The sequence below is a fragment of the Loxodonta africana genome, chromosome 27 (genome assembly GCF_030014295.1).
Source record: "Loxodonta africana isolate mLoxAfr1 chromosome 27, mLoxAfr1.hap2, whole genome shotgun sequence".
In the NCBI taxonomy this organism is placed as follows: Eukaryota; Metazoa; Chordata; class Mammalia; order Proboscidea; family Elephantidae; genus Loxodonta; species Loxodonta africana.
Window position 1 is genome coordinate 29,389,723 of NC_087368.1, and position 14,529 is coordinate 29,404,251.

The window sequence follows — 14,529 nt, forward strand, 5'->3', positions numbered from 1 at the left end:
GTCAGAATCTACTCAACAGGAACAGGTTTGGTTCATCAGCATAAAAACCCCCATTGCTTTCAGATCCGTTCTGACGCATAGCAACCCTATAGGACAGAGTGGAACGGCCCCATAGATTTTCCAAGGAGCGCCTGATGGGTTCAAACTGCCAACTTTTTGGTTAGCAGCCTAGCTCTTAACCACTAGGCCGTCAGCATAGATCCCCAAAAATACCTTATCCTGAAATATATGGATAATTAAACCATGTGTCCTTTTCTTGAACTTCGTCCTTCCCTCCCACCCTCCCTCCCTCCCTCCTTTCTTTCCTTCTTTTCCTCCTTCCAGCATTATTGAGTAAATCACAACAATGAATAAAGTTCCTGAACCCGATGTGCTCAGAGTGGAATGAAGAAACAGAGCTATAAACCATTTCAGTGCAATGCAATTCATTTTGTATCCAGATGTGTCCAAGTTACTAGGACAGAATCAAGGATGACTCCTGTCCTGATCATGGCAGTCCCTGGGTGGGCCAAATGGTCAACATGCTCAACTGCCAACCGAAAGCTTGGAGGTTCAAGCCCACTCAGAGGTACCTTGAAAAAAAAGGCCTGGTGATCTACTTCAGGAAAATCAGCTGTTGAAACCCCTATGGAGCACAGTTCTAGTCTGTCACACCTGGGGTTGCCGTGGGTCAGAATTGAATTCACAGTGACTGGTTTGGTTCGGCTTGTAATTACGGGCCGGGAAAATGGACCGTTAAAGCTAATGCTGGTAGAAGTAGTAAGGACTTCGTAACCATGGCGATACTCATGGTAAGTATCGGACTCTAATGGGTTTCTATTCATTGTTTTGGAAACCTTGGTGGCGAAGTGGGTAAAAGTTTGGCTGCTCTGCCAAAGGTCGGCAGTTCGAATCCACCAGGAACTCCCCAGAAACCCTATGGGGCAGTTCTGCTCTGTCCTATAGGGTCGCTATGGGTCGGAACTGACTCAGCGGCAGTGGGTTTGGCTTTTGGTTTGGTATTCATTGTCTCATTCCTAGTTTCTAGTACAAAGCGTGGTCTATAAACCAAAAAACCAAACCCATTGCCATCAAGTCTGTTATGACTTATAGTGAACCCATGTGCTTCGGAGTAGATCTGTGCACCATGATATCTTCTTGGCTACAATATTATGGAAGGAGATCACTAGGGCTCTCTTCTGCAGCATCGCTAAGTGGATCCGAACTGCCAGACTTTCAGGTAGTAACCAAGAACAAAGCATTTACACCATCCAGGGACCTGGACCTGGTATATGTTGCTGTTGCTAGGTGCCATCGAGTTGGTTCCAACTCATAGTGACCCCATGTACAATAGAATGAAACACCGCCTGATCCTGCACCATCCTCACAATCAGCGCTATGTTTGAGCCCATCGTTGCAGCCACTGTGTCAGTTCATCTTGTTGAGGGCCTTCCTCTTTTTCGCTGACCCTCTACTTTAGCAAGCATAATGACTGGTCCCTGCTGATAACATGTCCAAAGTACGTGAGATGAAATCTCGCCATTCTTGCTTCCGAAGAGCACTCTGGCTGTACTTCTTCTAAGCCAGACTTATCCTTTCTTCTGGCAGTTCATGGTATATTCAATATTCTTTGTCAACACCGTAATTCAAAGGCGTTAATTCTTTTTAAATTTTCCTTTTTCATTGTCCAGCTTTTACATGCACTAGTCCTCAAAGAGCTGTCTTTGCCTTTGAACACTTTAAAGAGGTCTTTTGCAGCAGATCTGCCCAATGCAATACATAATAGTTGGAGAGTAATAAATTTATGAATGAGTAGATAAATGGTGGTGGCAAGAACAGGAGAGTAAATTGAGCTACTTTAGGTCAATGGTTATCAACCCCAGCTGAACATCATAACAACCTTAGAAGATTCTAACACCATACTTTTGGGATGGGGTGCAGGATGATGAATTTTTATGAAGCTCCACAAACAATTGTTATGCATGCTTATGTAAGAATTACTGTGTTAGAAAGAGGGGATTGCATGTGTTGAGTCTTAGAGACACGAGATTACCCATTGCTGGCAGATAGTTAAGAATGCTGCAGATAGTAGCCTAAGGATTTTAGGCAGAACTATCGCCAGAGCAGGAACCCTGGTGGCACAGGTAGCCTGAAGGTTGGGAGCAATCTGCTTCCAGAGAAGATTACAGTCAAGAAAACCCTATGGAGTGGTTCTACTCTCTAACACACGGGAGTCACCATGAGCCAGGGGCCAACTTGACAGCAGCTAACAACCACTGCCAGAGCAAAGCAAAGGAAATTCTCTCCCACTTTCAAGAAATGTTGGGACTTTTTGCTAGATGACTGTCTTAGCCTGGGTTGCCCACCCCCACCCAGGAAAGAGTCTGTAACAAGGTCTTACCTGCAGGTAGTTTATTTGGAGATGATCCCAGGAATTGGGGACCAGGGAATGTGTAAAAGGAAAAAGTGTGTTACTGAGTTGGTAAGCAGTGCGGGCAACTCCATTCAACCAGGCCTTTGGAGGAGTCTCTAAAACTTTCAGGATTTTCCTCTGTGGAGAAACATGTATCAGCTCTGGCACCCCAAAGGTAGAAGTTCGCTCTGTTGTTGTTGTTGTTAGGTGCCGTCGAGCCGGTTCCAACTCGTAACTACCCAATGCACAACAGAACGAAACACTGCCCGGTCCTGCGCCATCCTTACAATCGTTGTTATGCTTGAGCTCATTGTTGGAGCCACTGTGTCAATCCACCTCGTTGAGGGTCTTCCTCTTTTCCACTGACCCTGTACTCTGCCAAGCATGATGTCCTTCTCCAGGGACTGATCCCTCCTGACAACATGTCCAAAGTATGTAAGATGCGGTCTCGCCATCCTTGCCTCTAAGGAGCATTCTGGCCGCACTTCTTCCAAGACAGATTTGTTCATTCTTTTGGCAGTCCGTGGTATATTCAATATTCTTCGCCAATACCACGATTCAAAGGCGTCAACTCTTCTTCGGTCTTCCTTATTCATTGCCCAGCTTTCACATGCATATGATGTGATTGAATATACCACGGCTTGGGTCAGGCGCACCTTAGTCTTCAGGGTGACGTCTTTGCTCTTCAACACTTTGAAGAGGTCCTTTGCAGCAGATTTGCCCGATGCAATACATCTTTTGATTTCTTGACTGCTGCTTCCATGGCTGTTGATTGTGGATCCAAGTAAAATGAAATCCTTGATGACTTCAATCTTTTCTCTGTTTATCATGATGGTACTCATTGGTCCAGTTGTGAGGATTTTTGTTTTCTTTATGCTGAGGAGCAATCCATACTGAAGGCTGTGGTCTTTGATCTTCATCAGTAAGTGCTTCAAGTCCTTTTCACTTTCAGGAAGCAAGGTTGTATTATCTGCATAACTCAGGTTGTTAATGAGTCTTCCTCCAATCCTGATGCCCCATTCTTCTTCATACAGTCCAGCTTCTCAGATTATTTGTTCAGCATACAGATTAAATAGGTATGGTGAAAGAATACAACGCTGTCGCACACCTTTCCTGACTTCAAACCAATCAGTATCCCCTTGTTCTGTCCGAACAACTGCTTCTTGATCTGTGTAAAGGTTCCTCATGAGCACAATTAAGTGTTCTGGAATTCCCATTCTTCGCAGTGTTATCCATAGTTTGTTATGATCCACACAGTCGAATGCCTTTGCATAGTCAATAAAACACAGGTAAACATCCTTCTGGTATTCTCTGCTTTCAGCCAGAATCCATCTGACAGCAGCAACGATATTCCTGGTTCCACGTCCTCTTCTGAAACCAGCCTGAATTTCTGGCAGTTCCCTGTTGATATACTGCTGCAGCCATTTTTGAATGATCTTCAGCTAAATTTTGCTTGCATGTGATATTAATGATATTGTTCTATAATTTCCACATTCGGTTGGATCATCTTTCTCGGGAATAGGCATAAATATGTCTGAAGTTCGTTCTAGGATGTGCCAATTCTCCTGTACTTCTAGGCATGCCGAGCAGAGAAATTCTGGGGTGGAAAGCAAAAAGATGTGTACTTGAGGTGGGTGGCTAACACAGCTGGATAAATTGAATTTCATATGGAGCTGTGCTAGAGCCACATCTGGAATCAGAGGCCAGGCTGAGAGAATGGGAGGAAAGTGGGACACACGAGAAATCTGATACATTGATCTCCAAGACTCCTTCCAATGACCTATTTAAACTCAGTCTGTTTATTTGCAGCCCTCAGTAAGAATTATCACCCTCCTTTTTTTTCTCAAAGAATATTGCTTATTCTTCTAGTTGGTGTGTGTCCATTTAACCTCTTGTTTTAGAGTTTGATACAATCATTTGGCTTGTGTCCTCTTCCTTCTTTATGCAACTGATTCTCTATAATTGTTAAGGAAACCCTGGTGGCGTAGTGGTTAAGAGCTACAGCTGCTTACCGAAAGTTTGGCAGCTAGAATTCACAAGGTGCTCCTTGGAAACCCCATAGGGCAGTTCTACTCTGTCATTTTGGGTTGCTATGAGTTGGAATCGACTTGATGACAACTGGCTTAGTTTTTTTGGTTTATAATTAAAAGAAAAAAAATCTTTTTCAAGATTTTGTTACTCTCTTTTGTCATCACTGCAAAGCTATTTCTCATTTCATTCGGGCTTCATATTAAGTGATATAATAACCTCTTGCTTTTTATAAAGTAAGATTACGTTATATCTCCAACCTGCCATGATCAAAGAATCTTAGAAGTACTGATGGAATATGAGTATGGAAACCTGCACGATGGGGTATGATGTTGCTAGGGAAGGACGACTGACTGAAGTAGTCATTTTTTTTGGCAAATTCTGTGAAATCCCTCATACATAACCTCTCTGGCTTTCAGATGCAGAAATTCATTTTATCAATGCCTCAAAGTTTACCAGGATCAGGAATGCTAATCAGCTAGAGATAGATGTGTGAGCTTCTTGAGGGCAGAATCTGTGTATGCTTTGTGCACCAAACATAGAATATCATCCCCAGAATATCCCCCTAGACAGGATCCCTTCCACAACTCTAGTGACTTTAGAAACCAGGAAGATAATGCAAATGACTGAATTTATAGGAAGTGCCGAGCCAATGGGAACTGGCCAGTATATACCCTATTAGGAAACCCTGGTGGCGTAGTGATTAAGTGCCATGGCTGTTAACCAAAAGGTCGGCAGTTTGAATCCGCCAGGCGCTCCTTGGAAACTCCATGGGGCAGTTCTACTCTGTCCTGTAGGGTTGCTATGAGTCAGATGCCCTATTAAAGATGTTTGATTTCTATTATTTCAAAATGCTATTTGACCAAATAAAATGACAGTAACAACAAGAGCAATAAACTATTGGCACCATCTAGTAGGTGGTGAAAATCAGCTCTTTATTATTATTTATTTTCTTTTCATGAGATTCTGCTATTTGGTTTGCAAAATTTAAATAATGTCCTTTGGCTGCCACGTTACTCAGGCAGTAATCAACACGATTCTTCAATTTTCTCCTTTATTCTTCTTTTTTAAAAGTTTGTTTTATTTCTACTTATCAGAACACAATATATTTGTGTCCTCTTCCTCTATCCTTGTTCCTACCCATTTGTTATATATATATGTTGTTGCTAGGTGCCATTGAGTCAGTTCCAACTCATAGTAACCCTTTGTACAACAGAACGAAACCCTGCCAGGTCCTGCGGCCATCCTCACAATCCTTGCTGTGCTTGAGCCCATTGTTGGAGCCACTGTGTCAATCCATCTCATTGAGGGGCTTCCTCTTTTTCACTGACCCTCTACTTTACCAAGCATGATGTCCTTCTCCAGGGACTGGTCCCTCCTGATAACATGTCCAAAGTGTAGGAGACAAAGTCTGGCCGTCCTCACTTCTAATGTACATAGATATATACACACACATATACACGTATGCATATGTTTACATTTTTGTTTTATATATAAGCATTCACTGTAAATATTATCTGTGTATATAGGGTCGCTATGAGTCAGAATTGACTCGACAGCACTGGGTTTTGTATATATTTGTTGTTTTATGTACGTAAGTGTTGAATATACACACACACACATATATATGCATAATCAATACTTACCATTAGCCTTCTACCCAGGTTCCCCCAGCCACTTCTTAGTGAGATGAAGCTCGTCCTCTAGTAGCTGACCCAGGAATGACTCATGAGTAAAGTACTCCCCAAGTTCTTGCATGTTTAAATCTGTCTAAAATCTCAATACTCGAAAGACAGTTTTGTCTGAATGAAAACCCTGAGTCATACATCCTTTTCTTGAGTTTCTTGAAATTATTACACCGCTATTACACTATTAATTTAGTTTGCTCGTTGCTGTCAAGTACCTGATTTTATGAGTTTCAGAGGGGACTTGCTCTTTTTTCCTGCAGAAACAGAGATCCCCCCCATAGGTTTAAAAACGAGCACTGGTGGCACAGTGGTTTAAGTGCTCGGCTGCTAACTGAAAGGTTGGCAGTTCAAACCCACCAGCCACTCCATGGGAGAAAGATGCGGCAGTCTGCTTCCGTGAAGATTTACGGCCGTGGAAGCCTGGTGGGGCAGTTCTACTCAGTCCTGGAGGGCCGCTATGAGTCGGAATCTCTGAGTTGGGATGACTAGATGGCGATCTTATTTTTCTTTTTAATAGTTTTCTAATAAGCTTTCAAGGATATGTCTCAAAGTTGACTTACACGATGGCTTCTTTCAATATGTAGATTGAGGTCTTTTATTTCTGGAAAGTTTTTTTGATTATTGTTTCAAATACTAGTGTGTCACTGTTTCATCATTCTTGGATCCTCTTCCTATCTTCTATATTGCTTTCCTATGACCCTTTCTTTTTTATCCTCTTGGCTGTTTTCATTCTTCTCCATAATGTACTTTATATGTTTAGGTGATACTATGCTCTCCAGGTTACTTGCAATTTAATCTTTATTTCATAGACGATTTTTTCTTTATTTCCTGAGATTGGTCAACTCTAATTTCATATCTTCCTGCTTTTGTTCATTTCTATTCTGAATTTTTGTTTGAGTTAAGGTGTTCTCTCATATTTGAAAATGGTTGTTTAAAGATAGTTAATTCAATTGAGAAGGTTGTTTTTTAGGTTTTCTCCATGTTACATGGTTGGTCTTGCGAGTAACATTTTCATTAGCTGAGAAATTTTGATTCTCTCGTTCCGTTTGCCTCTTACATGACTGTTGTCTGCCGTTTTCTATTTATTTCTTTCACTACTTGGGTGAAACGAGAAAGTTAGAGTTGGGTATTTTCACCCTGGGTGGCACAAATTGTTAAGTGCCGACTACTAGCCAAAACGTTGGCAGTACAAACCCATCCAGAGGTGACTCAAGACAGGTCTGGTGATCTGCTTCTGAAAGGTCACAGCCTCGAAAACCCTGTGGAGTAGTTCTACTCTGCTCACATGGGATCGCCGTGAGCTGGAATTGACTAAATGGCAACAAACAACAGCAGTGTGGAAGGCTAGAGGGGCTCTCGATGGACCTTTTCCTTCCCCCATTTCAAGGGTTAGAAGAAGGCTGATTTGGGTAATTCCACCTTGATTAGGCTGATACCACCCACATTGGCTCCTGATGTCCATTTCTGTGATGCCTGACTCATAACGAGAGTCGAACTGCTCCGCAGGATTTCCAAGGCTGTAAACCTTTACGGAGGCAGACTGCCACATCTTTCTTCCATGGAGGCTAGTGCGTTGGAACCGAGACTTTTCAGTTCACGGCTGAGCACTTAACCACTGCACCAGGAGGGCTCCTTGCCTCCTTCCACATTGGGTAGGCTCCAGTAGTTCCCTTCATGGGTAAACCATTGTTAAAGAGAACAGAGCATCATTTCAGAATGGGTATTTTTCCCTTCCTCTTTTTGGAAGGGTGAGAACATTTTTCTCAGATCCAGGGTGTAAACTTGATGGAGCTCCTGGAGGTAAAACTCGCAAAGTGTGAGGCACCCTCAGTCCGGGCTTCCAGGAGTTTTTCTGTCTCAAGCTACACCACGCTCCCAGTGCCATCCCACGCTCAGTCTCCAGCAATTAGTTACCCTTTAAGTGTTCCTACCCGAGCTGTGAACTGTTTAGCTTCCTGGAAAGTGGTGATTCTCTGCATTAGTCTTGTATTTCTAGTTTGGGAAGTGATGGTGTACCCTATGACCTAAATTCTCAGATGTATCTAAGGAGAGTTGTTAATTTTCAGCGTTTTCTTGTTGTGAAGATGGATGCAATAACTTCCACACTGTTTTCATGCCAGGCAAGGAACCATTTTCTATTTACTTCTAAATAGCTTAAATTTTCTAAGGCCAACAACAGCATGTTTCTATAGAGAAGATTCAGGGTTGTAGGTGGCTTATTAGGTTTTTTACTTCAAGAATACACTTTTTGGTTGGCACAGTAAAATGTAGGCTATTTAACGGAGTGTTTGTGAGGTAGGGGAGGGCTGTGTATTCTGATTCTCTAATTCTCCTTTGTTTCTGTAAGACCCTTAATTTCTGGACTTGATTTCTTCTTTCTCTTTATCACCAAGCCTCCAAGGGAGATCTTTTCCTACCAAGATAGCTCCATTTCTTCCATAAGCAGTGCTTTCACGAGACTGATACCTTCGGTCTCAGGCACTTTCAAATCCTTTCCATTTGATCCATGATGTATAGTATTAGTTATTTATTACTGCATAACAATCCACCCCAAAATTAGTGGTTTAAAACAGGAAACATTATCTCACTGTTCTTATAGGTCAGGAATTTGAGAGTGGCTTGGCTGGGTGGTTCTGGCTCAGGGCCTTTTTTGAAGGGGCAGTCAAGGTTTCGCCCAGGGCTGTGGTCACCTGAAGCGTTGTCTGGGGCTAAAGGATTCTTTCCCAATCTCACTCATGTGACTGTGACCAGAGACCTCAATTCTTCCCCATGTGAGCTTTTTTAAAGGGCTGCTTGACCATCCTTACAACATGGCAGAGAGCTTCCCCCAAAATGAGTAATCAGAGAGACAGAAAACACAGTATCTTTTATGACTTGGTCTCAGAAGTCACATACCATCACTTCTGCTGTATTCTAATGCTCAGCACAGACCTACTTAGATACAACATGGGAGAGGTCTTCAAAAGAATAAAAATACCAAGAGGGAGAGATCATTGGAAGCCATCTTGGAGACTGGCTACCACACCCCAGTAACCAGTACTGTGATCTATCAGGCTTCAGCAATATTTTTCCTCTCAGGCTAGAAACCCCTTCATTTGTAGGGTGATGTTATATTGTTCCAACGCTTTTAGTTGCCTACCGCCTTCTCTTTTCTGTTTAGTATCTGTTTCACTCTTTGCCCTGGCATGGTTCTTGAGTTATATGTAAATTGAAGGCTGTGATATCTTTTATCTCCATGTCATACTGTAAGTATGGGTTATAGATCATTATTATTATTATTATTGCTCTTCTGGATGATATGTGTAGGTTTTGGAGGTCAAGGGTAGAAATTTGAAGTTTGGCAGCTGCTGTTATTCCAAAGGAACCTGAAAGTCTCCCAATAAATAATTTTTGAATGTGTGCATGAATGAATAAATGGGTACAAAACCAGAAGGCTAATTTATTAAATGAAATTACACTGATGATCCATTATGGAGACTGGATTCTTATGACTGTATAACTAGCCTATTTTGCTTCTTAAAATATAGGGATTTGTATTATAATCAAGTCCTTGGGTGGCTGCCTTGCACACCTGCCTGTTCAAATATGGCCCAACCTTTTGTCTCATTGAGAGAAGCCCTGGTAGAGTGTGAAGGGCTCAAGCTTTAAAATCGAACCTGGTTCAGTATCCCACAGCAGGCTGTTCACTATGACACCTGTCTTCGGCTGTGTTTTCTAGAGGAGCAAAACTAGTAAAGCATATATAAATACATATACAGAGAGAGAGAGAGAAAGAAATTTATGTCAAGGGAATGGCTCACACAGCTTTTAGAGGCTGTCACGTCCCAACTCTGTGGGGCATGAAAGAGGCTTCTCCTGATTCACACAGCCTCAGGGGCTGGTGAACCCAAGAGCAGCAGGCCAGAGAGCAGGGCTGTTGCAGGCTGTAAAGACTGACAAAGGTCAAGATCAGCAGGCAAGACTGCAGGTGAACTGCTAGCTCAAGTCCCCAGAACTGGAGGTCAGAGGAACAGGAGCCAGCTGCAGGATCTAGAACAAAATAAAAGCCTCAGCAAGGAGAGCAGGAAGGACTGGGCAGCAAAGGGCAGACAGATGAAGGCTGAGAGGGTGGTGAGCCACCATAGGCCCTGCCGCCACTGATATCACTCACAGCAGATCCCATCATGGGGGGTGATCACGTATCAAATCTCAACAGGGAAAAGATCACAACATTACATGACTGCCGAAACACTGAGAATCATGGCCCAGCCAAGTTGACACACAATCTCAGCGATCACAACACCTTACTTAAGGTATTTCACCTCCCTGAGCCTCAAGTTATTTCTACAGACCCTAAAGACAACTTTCTATTTTTCTCTCAACCAGTGTTTTCTTATTAAAGCTTTTGTTTCGGGAGACAATAGTTTTTATACTTCTTGTTGCTAGTTGCTGCCAAGTGAATTCCAACTCATGGTATGTGCAGGGTAGAATTGCCCCATAGGAGTTTCAAGTCTGTGACCTTTCAGGAGCAGAGCGCCAGGCCTGTCTTCCAAGGAGCCTCTGTGGGTTCTAACCACCATCCTTCCCAGCTCATAGTTGAGCACTTACTGTTTGCACCACCCAGGGACTACTCGGTTTTTATACTATTGACTCAAATATTCTCAAATGTATTTAGCCAACTTCCTTATTATTTTCTCACTCTCAAAGACATGTTTTGCATTTCTGAGGTAGTTTAGGATGTCATATTCTGCTGAATTCCTTGTAATCCAGCTCAAAGATTTTGGAAAGCAGTAATTTTTTCTTAAGCTAGGAGGCACATGGGAGTACGTTTTCTTCAGTCATGTTTCAGAAGTGTCATTTTATAAAAGGGGATGACTAAATTTTGACATAAAAATGAATATTGTATTTTTCTGTACCATGTCTTTGCTCAAAAAAAAAAAAAAAGAGCAGTATTATTTACTGATAGAGGCCAAACCTACAATCATTGAGAAAATGGGGAAACGTACTGCAAATCAAGGTTACAAATGTCCGTAGTCGATCAGGTGTGTGTTTGTTTAGCTAATTTATTGTTTTTATGCCATTATTTCCAATGGTTCAGATTAAGTGAGCATTTCATTTATTGATAGTAAGTTTTAGAGTATTTAGAAGTTCCAGTCTGGTGAAAGCACCAAAGAAGTTATTAGACTAAGTTATCAAACACTATTTCTAAAACTTAGAGAACCTAGAGTCATGGGAATTCTTTTAATGGGTTAAAAATAATAAAGGCATCTAAAAAATCATGCAAGTCTCAAATTCTGGACAAATCGACCTAGAAAAAGTGGTAAGACAGAGCTATGTGAATGAGTCTAGAGTTGAGGCTTGGTTGTAAGAATTAGGAGACGCGACGTTGATTTTCCTTTCCAGCAGAGGGCACCATAGACTACAATCCAGCCGCCATGCCTGTGGGCTTGCGCACAAAGACACAGTAATCTTAAAGCAGCAACTTGTAGGTTTGAAGTTTTTGTACCAAGGAGAGGTATTTAAGATCAACAAGTACCTATTAGTGATTTGTCGATGAGGTAGAATTTGTTTAAAAAATGTGAATTTAACTCTCCATGCCTGTCTGACATTTGTACCCTTCAAATGGAAAAACAAAAACAGAGAATCTTATATTTATATGCGTACTTTCACAGGCTTGTTTATTTAGAAATTGGGTGCCGGAAAACTTTTTTCTATGGTGACCTCATGATGAAATCCACCACCGTTTTGCCCCTTGGGATTTATCTGGGACAGCTCTGTGGGATTTGTGGGTTCTGTGGAATTGTCATAGATTTCTGATTTCCAAGAAAGCTTCAAGGAGGCAAAGCCCTAGTTCTCCAGATGTTTCTCCAGCTCTAGCAGTTAAGTGTGTCCATTGATTTCCAGTCCAGTAGGACACTGAGAAACGCCTGCCTTGTTCAGCAGAGGTGGTGCCCCAGCTCAGCAGCTTTGGAAATCAGGCTTTGCCCAGTCACGACGATCAAGTGCTTGCAAGCCTCCCTTTAGCTCATTTCAAATGCTGGGCCTGTAAAGACAGACTGACTGGTGTTCCCTTTGTACTGAGAAGGGCACATTTGAGGAGCCGAAAGCTCGCTTGCAGTCGTGAGTGTTCAGTAAGCTAAGTGCTTTCTACTGGCTGATTAGGACTGAAGTAGTGCGTTTGAAAATGAAGCACTATTTGAAATTCATGGGCTGGCGGAGGATCACAGCTGATCATAATTTCTCCTGTGAGAATGTAATTTCCCTCCCCCTGTTCACTCTTGTCAGGCTGGTGAGGAACACTCAATGGAGTCCCCCAGCCTGTGGCAAGGGGCTTCTCAGTGGCTCTGCTGGGGAGGTGCAATTAAGAGTAACAAAGGCCACAGGTTTCCTGCTTCTGGCTTTTTGGACTTATGAACGGATGGCTTTCAGGCTTACAGTTTGAGGAATCATATATGGGAAAAAAGAGCAGATGCTTCAAAGCAGTTTAAGCCACTCCTCCAGTTTAATATAGTTTCCACCATCCCTTTGGGCAATAACGTAAGCTTGTGTCAAACAGTGCCTCAGAGATAGCATAGCTTTGAGGCTGAGTGGGTATCCTAGGTCTAGATGGACCCTCTAAACTTCCCCGAGACTCTGGATAGTGATTGTAATTGTTTCTTTTTTCATACAGCAGTTACGAAATCCACTTCAACATAAAACTACGTATTTTTATGCAAATAATATGCGCCTTCTACATTTGTTTGCCAGTCGTGACATCCCCCTTGAGATACTTTTGTAAGCACTGCTCTGCCAATTTTTTTACATGTTGCTGTAAAAAAAAAAAAAAAAAAAAAATTGAATAGCAGCTTATGAAAATACCTTGTTGCTAGCGGGGAGCAGTTGGCAAACAAATGTAGAAGGTGCGTGTTATTTGTGTAAAAACAGTACATATTCCACATAGCATTATGATTATTGTATATATTTTTTACCAACCATGACCTTTCTTGTGACTCCCTTCCCTTTCCTGGAATATCTGTCTTTTCCTTATTCTAATCCTGCCCAATCCTAGACTGTTATACGTCTTTTACAAAGCCTAAATCCTCCCGCTGCTGGATTCAAAACTCTTGAGTGTCATGTATTTGAGCAAATTAATGGGTGACATAGGCTTTCAAACTGGAGGCCCTAGGTCAAAATTAATAGTAACGAGGATTGGCAAATTGTATTTGACAATTCAGAACTCTTTTTATGGATATTCCAGCTGAGCATAGCACTTATTATTTTTCATTGGAATTAAATATCAACTCAGTGTGGTTAGTTGGGTTGATCAAAATCTATCTGACAAGTATTTCTAATAAAAGTAGGAAATTAAAAAGTTGCTGGAAAAAAATATGGAGTTCTCATTAAGCATGCGTCCTTACTTTTACTGCGTCTCTCTCTCCTTCCCTTCAAAGCTTATAAGGAATTAAAAGACGTTTGTCGGGAGGCGGGGCCAAGATGGCGGACTAGGTGGACGCTACCGCGGATCCCTCTTGCAACAAAGACTCGGAAAAACAAGTGAATTGATCACATACATAACAATCTACGAACTCTGAACAACGAACACAGATTTAGAGACGGAGAACGAACAAATACGGGGAGACAGCGATTGTTTTCAGAGCCAGGAGCCAGCGTACCACTCAGGTGACCTTCGGAGCCCGATTTGGGGCAGAGCCCAGGGGGGCAGACGGCACAGACAAGGGGCCCAGCCCTAGCCCCCGAACTCATCCCAGGAGGGAGCCCAGCCGATTCGCGCAGGCGGCGTGGCGGCGCAGCCAGTGGGAGAAGTCCCCGGGAGCCAGCGACTGGTCTTGGAGCGGGGAGAGCAGCGTCCCAGCCGGGGAGCCGTCCCGCCGGGATTTTGTCGGGCGCAGGCGGGGTGTGAGCGCGGGGTGCAGCTCCATCCCCCTGAATTGACCCCGGGGTGGTCCCAGCCGGTTCGCACGGGCGGCGTGGTGGCGCAGCCGGTGGGAGAAGTCCCCGGGAGGCAGTGTCTGGTCTTGGAGCGGGGAGAGCGGCGTCCCAGCCAGGACACGCAGTCGCGGCGCAGGCGCGGGGAGCTGCTCCGCTCTCCTGAGCTGACCCCCGGGGGGGGGAGCCCACCAGGTTCGCGGGGGCGGCGCGCGACGCGGCTGGCGTGACGGGGAGTCCCCGGGAGGCAGCGACTGATTTTGGAGTCGGGAGTGCACCGTCCCAGTAGGGGAGCCTTAACCTTGGGGGTGGGGCTGACAGCGGAGGATCTGACCGTGACGCCAGCAGGCCAGACCCCCCGGGGGCAATCTCCACACAGCCAGTACATATAGGCGACGCGCCCCATGGAAATCTCAGATATAATAGTCATTCCAAGCAAGACAAACAACTCTGGCTATATTCTGAGGTGCTACTCTCCTAGCTTTCTGTTCCCTCCCCCACCCTCCCCAGGCGGCT